We start from the raw sequence: 14,785 nt of genomic DNA, 5'->3' as shown, positions 1-14,785 counted from the left end.
ACTGCCTCATCACTGCCTGTAAGTACAGCCCCCCCAGGTCTTAAAGGCGTATGTCTCCAATACTGGCTGTATCCCTGAACACACAGAAATCTACCTAGCTCTTCTAACCACCACGCTCTTGCTATGGCTCTAATAGCTCTGACCCCAGGGCAACTTTATTTATTAACATAAAATTAAAATCACATTTCAGTACAAATAAAATATCACCATACAGTCATCTTGAATTTAGCTCTATTAGCAATCTCATCTATCACCATAGTACACCACAGGTTAATCACCCTCGAATCTGAAAATCAGATTTAAAATGCTCCAAAATATGAACTTTTTAGGCTGACATGATACCACAGGTTGAAAATTGCACACCTGACTTATGGGATGAGCCACAGATAAACCAGAGATAGATGAAAAATATCACACAAAGTTAAATCCAGGTTACATGTATAAGAAAGTAATCTCATTTTTAAGCTTGAGTTTTATCCCCAAGATATTAAGTATATGTAAATATTCCTAAATCTGAAACATTTCTTCCCAAGTATTTCAGATAAAACATATACAACCCACAGTGTCATATGATTTACATATTTAAAGCATGCAAGTGAATTTTTTTAAATTAGCATGTTTAGGTGGTTGTACAACCATGATTACAGTCAATTTTAGACCATTCTCATCAGCTCCAAAGAGATCTGTACCCATTAGTGCCCCATTTCTTCTGAGGACCTTCTCCCTAGGCAGTTAACTTGCTTCTTGTTCCTCCATGTGCTTTTAAAGCAGGGTAGAAGATAAACAGATTCACCTTTTGAAAGATCCCTTAGTACCTCAACTTGTGGAAGGTGTGTTGGATTGGACCTGACTTGAAGCTGGGAGATCAGTTGAAAGACTGGGTGAGAGAGGAAAACTTGAACAAATGCATAGGTAGTTGGGGTGGAGAGGAGAGAATAATGGACAAGAGGAATTGGGCACAAAAGAACAGGCCCTTGTCACTACAGATCCCCCTTTTCATTAAAAAAAAATCAATTATCTCGAAGGTTATGTAGCCTTCCAGTAAATATAATATTCTTTTTACCTGTTTGTCTTACAATCTTATGTAAGTAACCAAAACACATTTTAAAGCCAATAAAGTTACTACTGCCAAAACAAGGGCAACACCTGCTAGGATAAGAAATCTAGTAGAAGAGTTGGGGATTTAGCTCAGTGGTAGAGTGCTTGCCTAGCAAGCACAAGGCCCTGGGTTTGATCCTCAGCTCAAAAAAAAAAAAAAATCTATTAGAGTGATTCATAGGCTTGAGTGAGGCGATGGTATGTGTTAGATTTTTTTTTTTTTAAAAAAATAATATCCATTCCTGTTTTATCAGGTAACTTTTTTTGTAAAAGTTTCTTTGATTTCTTTCTGTAAATCAAAAACCATCTGAGAAGAATTAGGGTGACCCAGCAAATGCATCTTAACCTTTTCCCAATCATATTTGCTTTCATTAAATCTTAAAGGTGTGTGACACAATAACAAGAAACATTCCAATCACATTTTAATTTTATCTGTTCCTTCAAAATCTCTAACTGATCCCCTAACAGCACAACAGCTTGCCTTAATTCAGCTAACTCATTTATTCTCTCATTATTAATTTTATTTTGTTCAGTCCAAAGTTCTTCTGAATGTCTATGCCAGTCTCTAATGAATCCAGCGGTTTGGATTTCTTTATGAAGGGCCACTCCAGCCGTCGCTGCCGTAGCTGTCAATGCGATGATTCCCATAATAACTGTAACCACCAGTCCATCCATACAACATGTTCTTTTTTAATATTTTTTCAGCAAGCTCCTGTACCAGGATCATCATAGGAGAGTCTTGCCATGGCCTCAACAACTTCATTGGTATCCAAATTGCTGGCCTTGCGCTAAGAATATATAAACTTTCAAAGGTCAAATGTAAAAACATACTGGAATTAACATAGGTATGAAGGGTACATTATTTACAAGTGATGCTGTAATTATTTGGATGCCCCTTTAATAGCTGTAATTATTGTACAGGCCCCTTTAATAGCAAGTAAGGTAATGGTACACATGCCATAATAGAATGGCTTTGATTTAGTCTGAAAGACAGAGTGTACTTATCATCCTTAAGGTTTATTTTTCCTTCCCATGCCTCAAGAGGGTGGAAGGCACTTGTCAATTTCCACAAGTTAGTCTGAAATGAATCACCAAATTGCAGGAGAGGACTTGCCATTCCAACTCCATGCCATCGAATAGGTTCATTAATAGAAGCATTGATATCCACAGTTCCATTTATATTATACCATTTCCATCTTAACTCTGAGTGAGAATATTTCCCTTGAGGGGTGCCATAAGGGACCCAATCAATGACGTCTCCTTGGGAGATATTAATTAGCATTCGAGGTTTCTCACTCCTACACTGTTGCCAACGTATACAGTCAGATTCCTTGTTGGTAACCCTCATCTCACAGAACGGTAGATTTATGGAATTAGTAGCATTAATCTCTTGTCCTTTAAAACCGGATGTATGAAGCATATAAAACTTACGATAATATTGGGTAGTATTGAGTATGGATAGCCATACTTGAGAGGTTACTTTTAGGCCTTGAATTCCATTCCCCATGTAAATAGGAATTCCTTGTACTCCCACGGTGTAATTGTCAATCACTTCACCCTCCTATATTGGCTGAGCAGGACCTCGGGTTGTCATAAGGACCAGGTAGCCAAGGAGATTCATTAACCATTACAGAAGTATTCCTGTCTCCCCAATTTACTGCTGTGTTAATTGGAGGATTGGGGATTTAAGCCCAATAATTATGATCCATCCCTTTTACCTGTACCATTACCAAGGAAAGCATGGCAGGAAATAAGTTTGTAGCACTCAGAGGCTTGTGAGTCCTCTCTCCTGTATCAGACAAACTCTTCAGCTGTCCCCAGGGGGGAGGATCAGTTGTTTGTTGCAAAGGTTTCCTGTGTCTTGACTTTGGCAGAGGCATTCCTGCATCTGCAGCATCTTGGAGATGTCTTTTGCTCATGGTGGATTTTTATCAATTTCGATGGAACCCACAATTTATTAATAATCTACAATATGTCTCCTGTGGAAACATAAGCATAACCTCTGCCCTAACTTAACACTTTACGTGGATTACTTTGCTGTTTAATACTTATAATCTATGGGCTGACTCAATTCAGCAGTTCTTTTCATAACTCAATGTTGTTCCTGCTTCATTAGCATTTAAAACATTTTTAAATTAGTAGGGCATTATGCAGTCTATCTCTGGAGGGTCCTCATATCCCCCTTCTGTTTAATAAGCATCTTTTATAAGGTTTAATCTATCCATATAAGCACTTTGTAATTTTTGTCTTATCAGGATTAATTTTTTTTTTTTTAGCCTTAGCTGTTAACTGTCTTGGGCTGTTTAAATTTGAGTCAATTTGAAACAAATTAGTTAATTTTTGAGTAGACAATCCAATTATAGGCCACAGCCAGTTAATATTATCCAATAATTTTTGAAAATCATTAAGAGTAAGCAGTCTATTTCTCTTAATCTGTACTTTTCATGGCTGAATTCTCAGTTTATTTAGTTTATAGCCTTAATAGTTAAGAGAATCTCCTCTTTGTATTTTTTTTTTAGGAGATATTTGTAATCTTCAACAGGGAAAATTTTTTGTATTACATTAAACATTTTTCTAAGGTATCTGTATCAGAAGTAGCTAATAAAATATCATCCATATAATGATAAATAATAGATTGAGGAAATTGTTTATGTATTGCTTCCAGTGGCTGATTTATAAAATATTGACATAATGTTGGGCTACTGGCAGTGGCTCCTATTCTAAATTCAGATAGCCAAATCCTTGTCCTATCTTTTCTTTGTATAGCCTGAATAGCCTGTGACCCTTATAATTTTTTTGATGCTCTTTTTTAGGAATATATCCCAGTTTAAATATCAATTTATGAGCTGTTTTTGAAATTGTAGGAATATTAATTTGAGCTTCCCATTATTGTAACTAATCTCTTTTTCATAAATTTATGGCTATATCAGCCATATAAGACTTTAACATTCCTATCTGTCCTTCCAGGCCTATATATTTAATCCATTTTAAATTTTGTCTTATTTGAGATAAGATTTAAATGCCTCCAAATTGAGTGGAGACTTCTTGTAAAGGCCAGTTGGGATCCCAGGATTCTTGTGAAATTATAGATATATCTAGCATCAGAATCTAATAATCCTTCAATCTCAATCACATTTAATTTTATTTTTAATTTAGGCTGTTTATCATTAATGACTGTTTGCTAAAATACCTTTTTCCCAGTACTTTCAAAACCTTCTGTCCTGTTCATTGGAGCTGCTTTGCCTTTTAAGTATGGGAATAATAACAATTGAGCAATTCTATCATCAGCTTTTATTTCCATGGTCCTTTTTAACATATGCCATCTATAAAAGCATTAAATACAATCTTTATAGGATTTTAAGAGGTAACTTTAAGCAATATATTGGAGTATTTTTATAAAATCTTAAAAAGAGGATCACTTTTTATAGATCCCAAGTAACACATTAATGTAAATCATCAATTATTAACAATATGGATCAAACAATTTATCTGTATTTTATTTAGTGGAAAAATAATTTTGTAACCTCTTTATCAGTAAGAGATTATTTTTATGAGTTTTTATCTTAGCAATCATATTATTTAATAAGCTAACATCCAATTTGTTTGAGGTGTTAACATTTCTATAGAATTTAACTAAGAATTTCTAGAAAGCAACTTAAAGAGCAGAGCCAAATTCTCAGTAATGATTGACAGACAAGAGCATACTTAATATATAGTTTAAAATTGTGAATCCTGTTCCTTTAGTTTATCTATCATGAAAATCAAACATTCATCCAAACATTTATTAGACAATCAAAAGAGAAGAACTTCCTCTATACATTGAATGATTAACATCTCTGGAAATTTAAACGGCATCCACTTAGCATTCCACATCCTGACTGCAACTATTTTTCATCAGAAGTTGGGCCCATTTGAACTTCCTCTTTCTCCCATGAAGGAATTACTAATAATGGGTTATTTCCACCATTAGGGAAAAATAGAAAACATTTCCCACAAAGGGATCTTTAATATTGAGTTATTTCCATTCTGAGGGAAAAATAAAAAATACTTAAGCCAAAATTAAGCAACCAGATAACAAAATTCTAAGCTGGGCTTGCTTGCTTGTTCAGCCAGCAGCAGTGAGGCCCACCTGTTGATTCTTTGTAATTCAAATACCGCCACTCTGTGCTTGCAAGCAGAAAGAGCTCAGAGTTTTAGCTATCCTGAAATTTTTATATCAGAAAGAGCCTTTTCTTTCTCTATTATTATTGGGAAGAGGCTTTTTTTCTCCTTTATTTTTTTGTAACGGGGCCTATAATCTTTAGGCCCAGTTTTAATATTTTTTTTTCCCTTTTTACCAGGAAAATCCTTTTTTTTTTTAAATTAAATTTTTTTTTTCTTTTTTTATCGGGAAATTAAAAAAAATTTTTTTCCTTCCCTCTTCTCTATTGGGAAGATTTCCTTTTTTATTTATTTTATTCTTTCCCTTCTCTCTATTGAGACAGGTCTTTTTTCTTTATTTATTTCCTGTCTCACCAGCCATTGTATTTCTATCTTTAAAAATTGTGAGGTTGGCCGGGCAGTGGTGGCACACGCCTTTAATCCCAGCACTTGGGAGGCAGAGGCAGGCGGATCTCTGTGAGTTCGAGGCCAGCCTGGGCTACCAAGTGAGTTCCAGGAAAAGGCACAAAGCTACACAGAGAAACCCTGTCTCGAAAAACCAAAAAAAAAAAAAAAAAAAAAAAAAAAAAAATTGTGAGGTTACCACTTTTTATTTTGACAAGCATTTTAGCAACTGTATATTTTGTTGCTCCTGAGATGTGGAGTTTAAATTCCCCATGACCCTGCTGACCCTGGAGTCCACTTACCCTGAGAGCGCTTCCCTCCAGTTCTTAAGATGGCCAGCTTCTCTATCCTTCTTCAAGCCCCACACTGGGCACCAATTGTCACTGTGTGTTGCAACACAGGTGTGGGGTTCACAGGGATCATGGAATGACGACTCAGAGCATCTTAAGAACGAATATAGCCTTTCATGGCTGCAGGGGGGTCCAGCCTCGAAGGACTGAAGCCCTATTCCTTCACCTGGGCATTTTTATTTCTCTGTAATTACAGTTTAGCCAGTTAATTTCTGTACCTTCAAAGCAACCTAAAAGGAGCTCCCAGAGACCAAATGCCAAGTGCAAATTACTTGATTTCTCAGGTACCAAGGTTTTCCAGGTTTCCTGAACCAAGTTTTTCATAGGCCTTTGATCCTTGAGAGACTCTCTGGTTCTTGACTCTCAAACAAGATTCACGTGATAAGAGAAACAAAAGGTAAGAAAAACAAAAGAGATGGTTAAACAAAGGAAGGGTTAGGGCTAGGTGCTACTCTCTGGGACCAGGCCAGGAGTTCTACAGGCCCTTCCTTATCTGAGACGCTGGCTGGCAGTACTGTTAGTTCAGATAGAACTCAGAAGTAATTACAGTTGGAAGTAAGTTCTGCTTTGGACATGGCAACTTGGTGTGTTCAGTGCTTCCAAAAGGAGAAATACAGAGTTCAAGTATGGTTTTGGGACTAAAAGAAATTGACCATTAACCACAGAATACAACTGAAATCATGAGCATGGATGAGACTGTCTAGCAAGAAAGTGTAGACTACAAAGAGCTGAAAATAAAATGTTGAATTCTGAGGAGTCAGCAGGACAGACTTTGCAAAAGGTCCTGAGGGGTGCAAACTACAGACAGGATATCACAGAAATCAAGGGGTAAATAGAGTATAAATGAAATTGAAATAGAGTATACATTTCTAATAGAGTATAAATGAAATTGAATGCTATTCAAACTTCAAGTAAAATGAAGAGAAATTCATTTTCTCCAAACGTCCAAAGTGATGGGATTTAGGCCACAGTTGCAACAGTATGGTGGTGTTGCTAAGGTCAGCATGCTAGAGGGTGGGAGGCTGATGGGGATCGAGGTCTAGATACTCTGCAGGAATTTGACTGAAAAGGAGAAGGGGGGCAGCAAAGACAAGATTGGCTAAGATCGTAGGCTACTTACCACTTTTTAAAGCACTTTATTTCTTTTCTTTCTTTTTTTTTTTTTTTTTTCGAGACAGGGTTTCTCTATAGTTTTGCGCCTTTCCTGGATCTCGCTCTGCAGACCAGGCTGGCCTTGTACTCACAGAGATCCACCTGCCTCTGCCTCCCGAGTGCTGGGATTAAAGGCGTGTGCCACCACGGCCTGGTTAAAGCACTTTATTTCTTGCTTTGCTGTGGATTTGCTTGGTGTGTGCCTCAAGGATTCATTCACTGAGGTTTGGTCCTTAGAGCGGCTGCACTAGAAGATGAGGCCCCGTAGAAGTCTTTAGATCACTGTGCCACATCTTCAGAAATACTTATGCTTGTCTTCTGGATTTCTGTGTTTGATGTGATAGTCTCCCATATGTACACTTGGCATTTTGACTCTCTACAGTTAGGCTGATGCTATGGACCAAACCAATGCAGTGCTTCTCCAGCTTGATCTTGGATTCTGAACTTCCAGAACTTTCCTTGAGCAAAATAAACCTTAGGTATTTCATCTTGGTAACAGAAGATGGGGCTAATGCAGTGTTTTACTGACAATTTAGAGGAGAAACAGAAGATCTCTCACTGAACATGGAACTCATCCATTTATCTACACTGGCTGGCTAACAAACCTCAGAGGTCATGCTGTCTCCACCTCTCCAGCATGGGGATTACAGGTCTTCACCACCATGCTTGGCATTTCACTTGAGTGCTGGGATCCAAACTCAGGTCCTGAGGCTTACATAGGAAACACTTTACTGAGCCAGTTCCCAACCCCTTCAATATATTTTTAAAAAGCCACTTTTCTACTTATTTTTCTGTCTGTGTGTCTGTCTGTGTGCATGTGCATGGGTATGCCATGACTCATTCGTTTGTGGAGGTCAGAGGTCAACTTGTGGGGGTTGGTTCTCTTCTACCACATGGGTACCAGGATCAAACTTAGTTCATCAAGCTTGGAGGCAAGCACCCTTAGCTGGTGAGTTATCTAGCTAGTCTGTTCCAATGTGTTTTTAGACAGTGTAAGAACCAGTCATGAACTTGTGTTCATGTGTGAAAAGAAGTCAGGATCTTGGCTTAAAGAATTAAAATCAGTTTTTCACTTACGTGACTGGTTGAAAATTAAGTGGGGCACAGAATACTTCTTCCTTCTGTAGTATTGTCTTAAACTTTACAAGAGTTACATGTTCCTACTCCCAGTACAATTAAATGCCAGTAATTACCTTCATTAGTCACGATTTCCCCTAAAATTTGTAAAATTCACTGTTCCCTGTGGAAATGCCTAGAATTTCCCTCCATAGAGAAGACAAAACTGAAAAAAGATAAGATATATTATTGCCTCTGATAAAGTAGGGGTGGAGGCCAGCACTGAACAGATCAGCACATGCGCTTGCGTGTTAGTAGACGAAATGTTTCCATGGGGGAATGATAGAAACCTTGCTTTGAAGAGAGGGGGTGGGTAATAGGTTGGCAAGTTATTTCTGCTTTGAATGTTGAAATCCTCTCTCCTGGCTTGGAGTTTCTGCCCACCACTTTCAAATACTGGGTAGTAGGATTAGTTGTTGCAAGCAAGGGCCAACATATAAACACTGTGAAAGGACACTTTTTGAAGAGAAAGCATGATTTTTATTACTACAGGCCAGAATGTTGAAAATTTCAGAGAATGTGAACTCATTTCCTATTGGTGCAATAGCCAGTTACTACAAATGTGTGACTCAAACAATACAGGTTTCTTATCCTAAGGCTCTGAAGGCCAGGAGTGAGAAATGGATCTCACTGAGCTAAAAGCAAGACATTAGTAGGGCTGCGTTCCTTTCTTAAGTTCTAGGAGGGAATTTGTTTTCTTGTTTTTCTGGTCCCTAGGAGTGGCCTGAATCCCTTGCTTCATGGCCCTTTCCTGTGCTTCTACAGTAGTGTAACCTCCTTCTGCTGCTGCTGTAGTCCTTAAGTTCCTCCTGATTAGTGCCTGCAGGGCTAACCCAGACGAAGTCTCCACATCAAGATTGTCTGTGGAGCCAGGTGGTGGTGGTGCCTGCCTTTAATCTCAGCACTCGGGAGGCAGAGACAGGCGGATCTCTGTGAGTCCGAGGCCAGCCTGGTCTACAGAGTGAGTTCCAGGAAAGGTGCAAAGCTACACAGAGAAACCCTGTCTTGAAAAACCAAAACCAAACCAAAACAAAAAAAGAGATCCTTCTCGCCACATAACGTGATATATTCACAGGTTCTAGGGATCGGACATGAATAGATTTGGGGGATCATGTCTACCCCAGAAAACAAACGCATGGGTTGATGCGTTTCTCTCTTGCAACTTTTTTTTTTTTTTCAGTTCAACTGTTTTTATTTTTAAACTTAAAAGCTGAACTAAGAATCGTATAGCTGCTTATGTTCGATAGTGTGACTTCTATTAATAATCTCCATGGAATTTTAAATAGTACTCTAAATGTAGAGATTAGTAAAAATATTGGTTGGGGGAGTCAGGTTGGAGCAAACATTTCTGTATCCAAGACCCAGTTCTCAGCTGGAGTTTTGTTTTCAGATGAAATACATAAGGTATAGTCTCATCATTTCTGCCGGAGAACATCTTTTTTAAAAAATTAATTTCTTTTTTTTAGCATTAGTGAAGTAGGAACAAGCGTATACATCTTGATACCAGCTTTTTGCTGCAGTAATGAGATACCGAAGAGGAGGACTTGCAGTTTGGAGGTTCCAGTCCCTGGTTGGTTGGCCTTGTTGTTTGGGGGTAAGGTGAAGCAGAACATCACAGCAGGAGAGCACCAGGAGCTGGGGCAGAAGGAGAAGAAAAGGAAGGGCCGGAGCCCCGCCTCTCCCTGGGTATGCACTCCCAATAACCACCTCTCAGTGGCTCTCCCCTGCCAACAGTGCTGCTCTGAGCACCAGGCCTTTCTTCCACACATGGGCTCTTGGGGACATTAGAAAGCCACAGGGCAGGTACCACACCTGTGCTGCTTCTTCCTAGGGTTTAATATCATCTTAAAAAATAAAAACCCACCATAGGAATTAATGTTAAGAGTCAAATAATACAAAAACATACAGTAAAAACTATAAGGCCTCTTTTGCTTCGTTTGATTTTTTTCTCCATAGTTAAATATTGTTAACAGTTTATGTAGTTCACAGGCCAACCTTTCTCGCGTGATAGACACGTGCTCACTTATATCACAAGTGCTTACTTATGTAAATGATGTCATGCTTGTTGTAAGCCCCACTTCTATGTCTTTGCACGTCCCCTTACTATCTCTGTACCTCACGTGCACTGTATTTATAGCCGTGCACCCATAGACGCTCAAGTATTAAGAGTGAAGCTTGGCTCTCCTTCACATCTGCCACTGTATGCCCTTGGACAAATAAACCTTTGGGTGTCCAATTTTCCAGGTTTATAAAACAGATGAAAATAATAATACATACAGTTTTTAGAGTTGTTATGATTAAAGAAATTATGAATATCATCCAAGACAAATGCATGTGAATCACGGAAAAGGCCTTAGACGGGGAATAGCCATTTAATAGAATCTCAATTGTACCTGACTTTTATTGGCTGAACAAGTGTTTGAGCCAGTCTCTAAGTATGAATGTTCCTCACTTGGGGTTATAATGAAATACACTACTATAAATATTCAGACACATCTTGTTCTTTTTCCTCTACTGAATTATGCCCTTCAGTTAGAATATCTGTCGAAGGCTGTGCATGATTTATGGATTTTGCTCATTATTGCTTTCTACAAAAAGTACATCAGTTTTCAATGCCAGTATCAGGGAATTACTTAAATACTGCTCTTAGAACTTAGGGAAAATTTGGACTACAATAGCTGTGTCATGGCATTTCAAATATACTTTAATTTATATTTTATCACATTCTTGTGTGCATACATATTCAAATGCTTGGCTATCACTTGCGCTTGTCTTCATTTATTTTACAGAGATTTCATTTATTGATGGCTGGGTGTGTTCCTGTTTTAAAGACTGGGAAGCTAGCTGTAAATAAAACACAAAGATCTCCTCATGGAAATGGTTGTGCACACACTTCTATTAACAGTCTAGCCTCGTACCGTTAACCAAAGCTTTTCAAACCAGCAAATCTTGGGTGAACTTGGTCTTTGATCACAGAAGATGGGAAGAAGGTGTATCTCCCCGGGGGAGGACTTTACTTAATGATTAGGAGAAAGGGAATTAGTAAAGCTTGTACTGTGTGTGTGTGTGTGTGTGTGTGTGTGTGTGTGTGTGTGTGTGTGTGTGAGTAGTGATGGAACAAAGTTGCTCACATATTCTAAGTAGTTGCTCTGTAAGTGAACTACATCCTGAGCCCTGGTAAAGCGTGTTAAACATTATTTTCATAATTGAAATGTCTGCCAGGTGTGGGAGAACATGTCTGAAATCCCAGACTGAAGGCTGAGGCAGTAGGAGGCCAGCCCAAGTTATGAACTCTCTGTCTCAAAGAGCCAGCATTACAACAACAAACCCCAGAGAACACGAACAACAAAATAAATTTATCAAGGAATGTGAATATAAAGTTGAAGGAATTTTCACTGGAAAAGCTTGACATAAGCATTAGCTGTCTGTCCAAACCATTCTCAGTTGTTGAGTAGAAAGTAAGAAAGCGATCCCTTCTTGTGTCTTTTGTTGCTGTTTATTTATTTATTTATTTATTTATAAAAGATAGTCTCACTCTGTAGCTCAGGCTGGTTTGGAATTCATTATGTAGTTTAAGCTGGTCTTTTTTTTCTTTAAGATTTATTTATTTATTATGTATACAGGAGAGGGTGCCAGATGGTTGTGAGCCACCATGTGGGTGCTGGGAATTGAACTCAGGACCTCTGGAAGAGCAGTTGGTGCTCTTAACCTCTGAGCCATCTCTCCAGCCCCTTAAGCTGGTCTTGAACTCACAGCAATCCTGTGTCTGAGCTGGGATCATCAGCATGTGCCACCATGCTTGGCTTATTTTCCGTTTTTCACACACACACACACACACACACACACACACACACACACACACACACACACACACACACACACACACACAGAGTACACGTCCCTGTACTGCAGTGTCAAGGGAGGCCAGAAGAGGGCATCAGATTCCCTAGACCTGGAGCTACAAACCATAGTGAGCTGCTAATACCGGCTGGCAACTGAAACCAGGTCCTCTGGAAGAGGAGCAAGTGCTCTTAACCACTGAGCCATAATCTCTCCAGCCCCAGTTTGCAAAAATTATAATGAAGAAATTATAAATGCTCCCCAAAGTGCTTAAACTACCTGCATTCTGCAAGCAGAGCAGGGAACTTCTATTTGTTTGAACATTTTCATCTTCACCAGCACTTTTCTTTCTTTCTTTTTGATAGTAGTATCTCATTGTCATCATATTTTTATTATATATTGTTAGATGAGGTCTCATTGTGTAACTCAGGCTGGCTTAGAACTCACAATCCTTTTGCCTTGACCTTTTTAGTTTGGGAGTTACATTTCTGGCTTCTCCGTGGTTGAAATCTGCAGTTTTGTAATGATTTAATGAAGTGAGACATATTGTCATGTGCTTGCTACTTTTCTCTCTCTCTTCTGCTTTTCTTTTTCTTTCTTTCTTTCTTTCATTTTTTTCTTTCTTCTTGAGATAGTTTCTTTTAGCCCAGGCTGGCCTTGAACTCCCAGCCCCCCGCCTCTGCTTTCCAGCTGCTGAATTACAAGTGTGAACCACCACACTCAGCTCATTTTTATATCTTTTTTGGCAAATTAACCTAGTCATTATTTTGTGGATTTTTCTTTTATTCCTCTCACTGAATTTTGAGAGTTCTTTAATAGTATAAAACCTCTGAATGTTATTTATTTATTTAAACTTTGAATTTATTCTTTGTGTCTTTCACATCATGCATCTCAAGGCCATTCATCTCCCTGTCCCTGTGTATCCTCTCTCTGCCCTTGCAACCTCCTCCCTTCAATAAAATAAAATAAAATTTAAGAGAAAAGAAAAAAAGAGGAGAGAGAGAGAGAGAGAGAGAGAGAGAGAGAGAGGGAGGGAGGGAGGGAGGGAGAGAGAGAGAGAGAGAGAGAGAGAGAGAGAGAGAGAGAGAGAGAGAGAGAGAGAGAGAGAGAGAGAGAGAGAGAAGAAATCTCGTGTGGCCCAGGGAGTCACACAGTAACCCCTTTAGTTCACATATCTTTACTCGTGAGTGTTCATTGCGATGAGTCATTGGTCTGGTTGGAGGCCTCTGGCTTCTGCTACACTGTCGATGCTGGGCCCTCGCTGAAACTCCTCTTGGCTATCCTGTTGTTGCCCTGTGTCGTGGAGATCCTGCAGCTTTGGGTCTTTCATGTGCTCCAGCAGATCATAGATGGGGTGGATTTGGGGTGGGTGGTTGTAGGGTTGGTCAGCCCGCCAGCCGTCCCTATGGTCACCACCAGGGTGAGCTCTCCAGCATTGCTCCAGCTCGTTCACCCTAGGAAGCAAAGAGCAAGGGGGCGGGCGCGGGCCCGTTCTCCTGCTCTCATGCCCTCGGGCTGACTCACCCACACCTACACCACCAGGGCCAGCTCTACTGTGTTGCCCAGGCAAGGCGCAGGAGCCACTCGGCCGAGGGCTGTAGCTGGTGACCGGCACGGACAGCTCTCCTGCTCTCCTGCCCTCAGGGCCAGTTCTGCCTACCATAGGTGGTGAGGGGTGGAGGTGGGAGGGCATCTCTCCCTTGCCCACCCCGCTGCATGGCCAGATCCCCCGCGCTCACGTTTTCAGGGCCAGCTCATCCTTGCCTGTCCCCATGCCCCTCGTTGACAGGGCCAGCTCTACTGTGCTGCCCAGGCGAGTTGCGGGGCCCATTCCCCCGAGGGCTGCAGTTGGTGAGGGTCTGGGTCCCTGCTTGCTGCAGGTTGCCAGGGGCGGGGGAGGCATCTTTCCCTCACCCACGCCACCACAGGGCCGATGAGGGAGGCGGGAGCAGCTCTCTCACCCTCACGCCCGTCTCACCCAGGCCACTGCGGACAGGGCCAGCTCCATTGTGCTGCTCAGGAGAAGATTAACACTTGCTCTCCCGAGTGCTGCAGGGGTGAGGGGCGGGGCCAGTCCTCCCCAGCCTGGCAGCCTGAGAGGGGCGGGGCCAACTCTGTGCAGCCCTGTCCTCTTGACCTTCGGTGGTCACAGGAGCCACGGACATCAACACAGACCATGGCTGCGCCAGGGCCACGGACCCAGGCATGGCCCTGGGTAGCAGCTCAGGCCCAGACATCACCACGACCCGGGGTGGCAAGTGGCCACCCACCTCAGTCCGCTCCTCACTGCCTTCACCTCTTCAGATCTGCCTCTCTCCACAGGACATGAACCACCATCTCTCTCTCTCTCCCATACTCCACCATATATTTGCTCACCATAATAGTGCCCAACTGCCTGGCGCCACAAGGACAAGCGCTGGGCAGGGTAATTCTTTGGCCTTGCTGCCCAGGTCAGGTCGCCCCGGGAAAGGCGTGTGTTGAATGTTTATTTTTTTAAAATCTTGTATGTGTGTGAGTGCATGTAAGCCTGTGTATGTACCACACTGCGAATGTGGAGGTCAGAGGCTAGCAACACTAGGTGTTGATCCTTGCCTTCCTCTTTATTTGTGACAGTCTTGTTCACCACTACATAAAAACAGTCTAGCTGGCTGAGAACGTGCAAGTATTCTCCGGTATCTGCTTCC

The 14,785-nt window shown here is 40.8% G+C and overlaps 1 long non-coding RNA gene across 3 annotated transcripts; it reads right to left on the bottom strand.

Annotated features, from left to right (window-relative positions):
* Nucleotides 1–1,325: 1,325 nt before the first annotated feature.
* LOC143271786 (uncharacterized) lies at nucleotides 1,326–13,135 on the bottom strand. 3 transcript variants are annotated; one of them, XR_013048918.1, is made up of 4 exons: nucleotides 9,810–13,135; nucleotides 7,114–7,603; nucleotides 5,946–6,177; nucleotides 1,326–3,077 (listed from the first exon to the last, which is right to left on the bottom strand). It is a non-coding gene; the product is annotated as an uncharacterized LOC143271786 (long non-coding RNA). The 3 variants fall into 3 exon arrangements; XR_013048917.1 differs by having other exon boundaries at nucleotides 5,946–7,603; nucleotides 9,810–9,896; nucleotides 12,381–13,135; XR_013048916.1 differs by having other exon boundaries at nucleotides 5,946–7,603.
* Nucleotides 13,136–14,785: the final 1,650 nt, after the last annotated feature.

The sequence above is a fragment of the Peromyscus maniculatus genome, chromosome 2, assembly GCF_049852395.1.
Source record: "Peromyscus maniculatus bairdii isolate BWxNUB_F1_BW_parent chromosome 2, HU_Pman_BW_mat_3.1, whole genome shotgun sequence".
Taxonomy (NCBI): Eukaryota; Metazoa; Chordata; class Mammalia; order Rodentia; family Cricetidae; genus Peromyscus; species Peromyscus maniculatus.
Note: the sequence above shows the minus strand (reverse complement) of the source record. Positions and strands in the feature narration are given on the sequence as shown.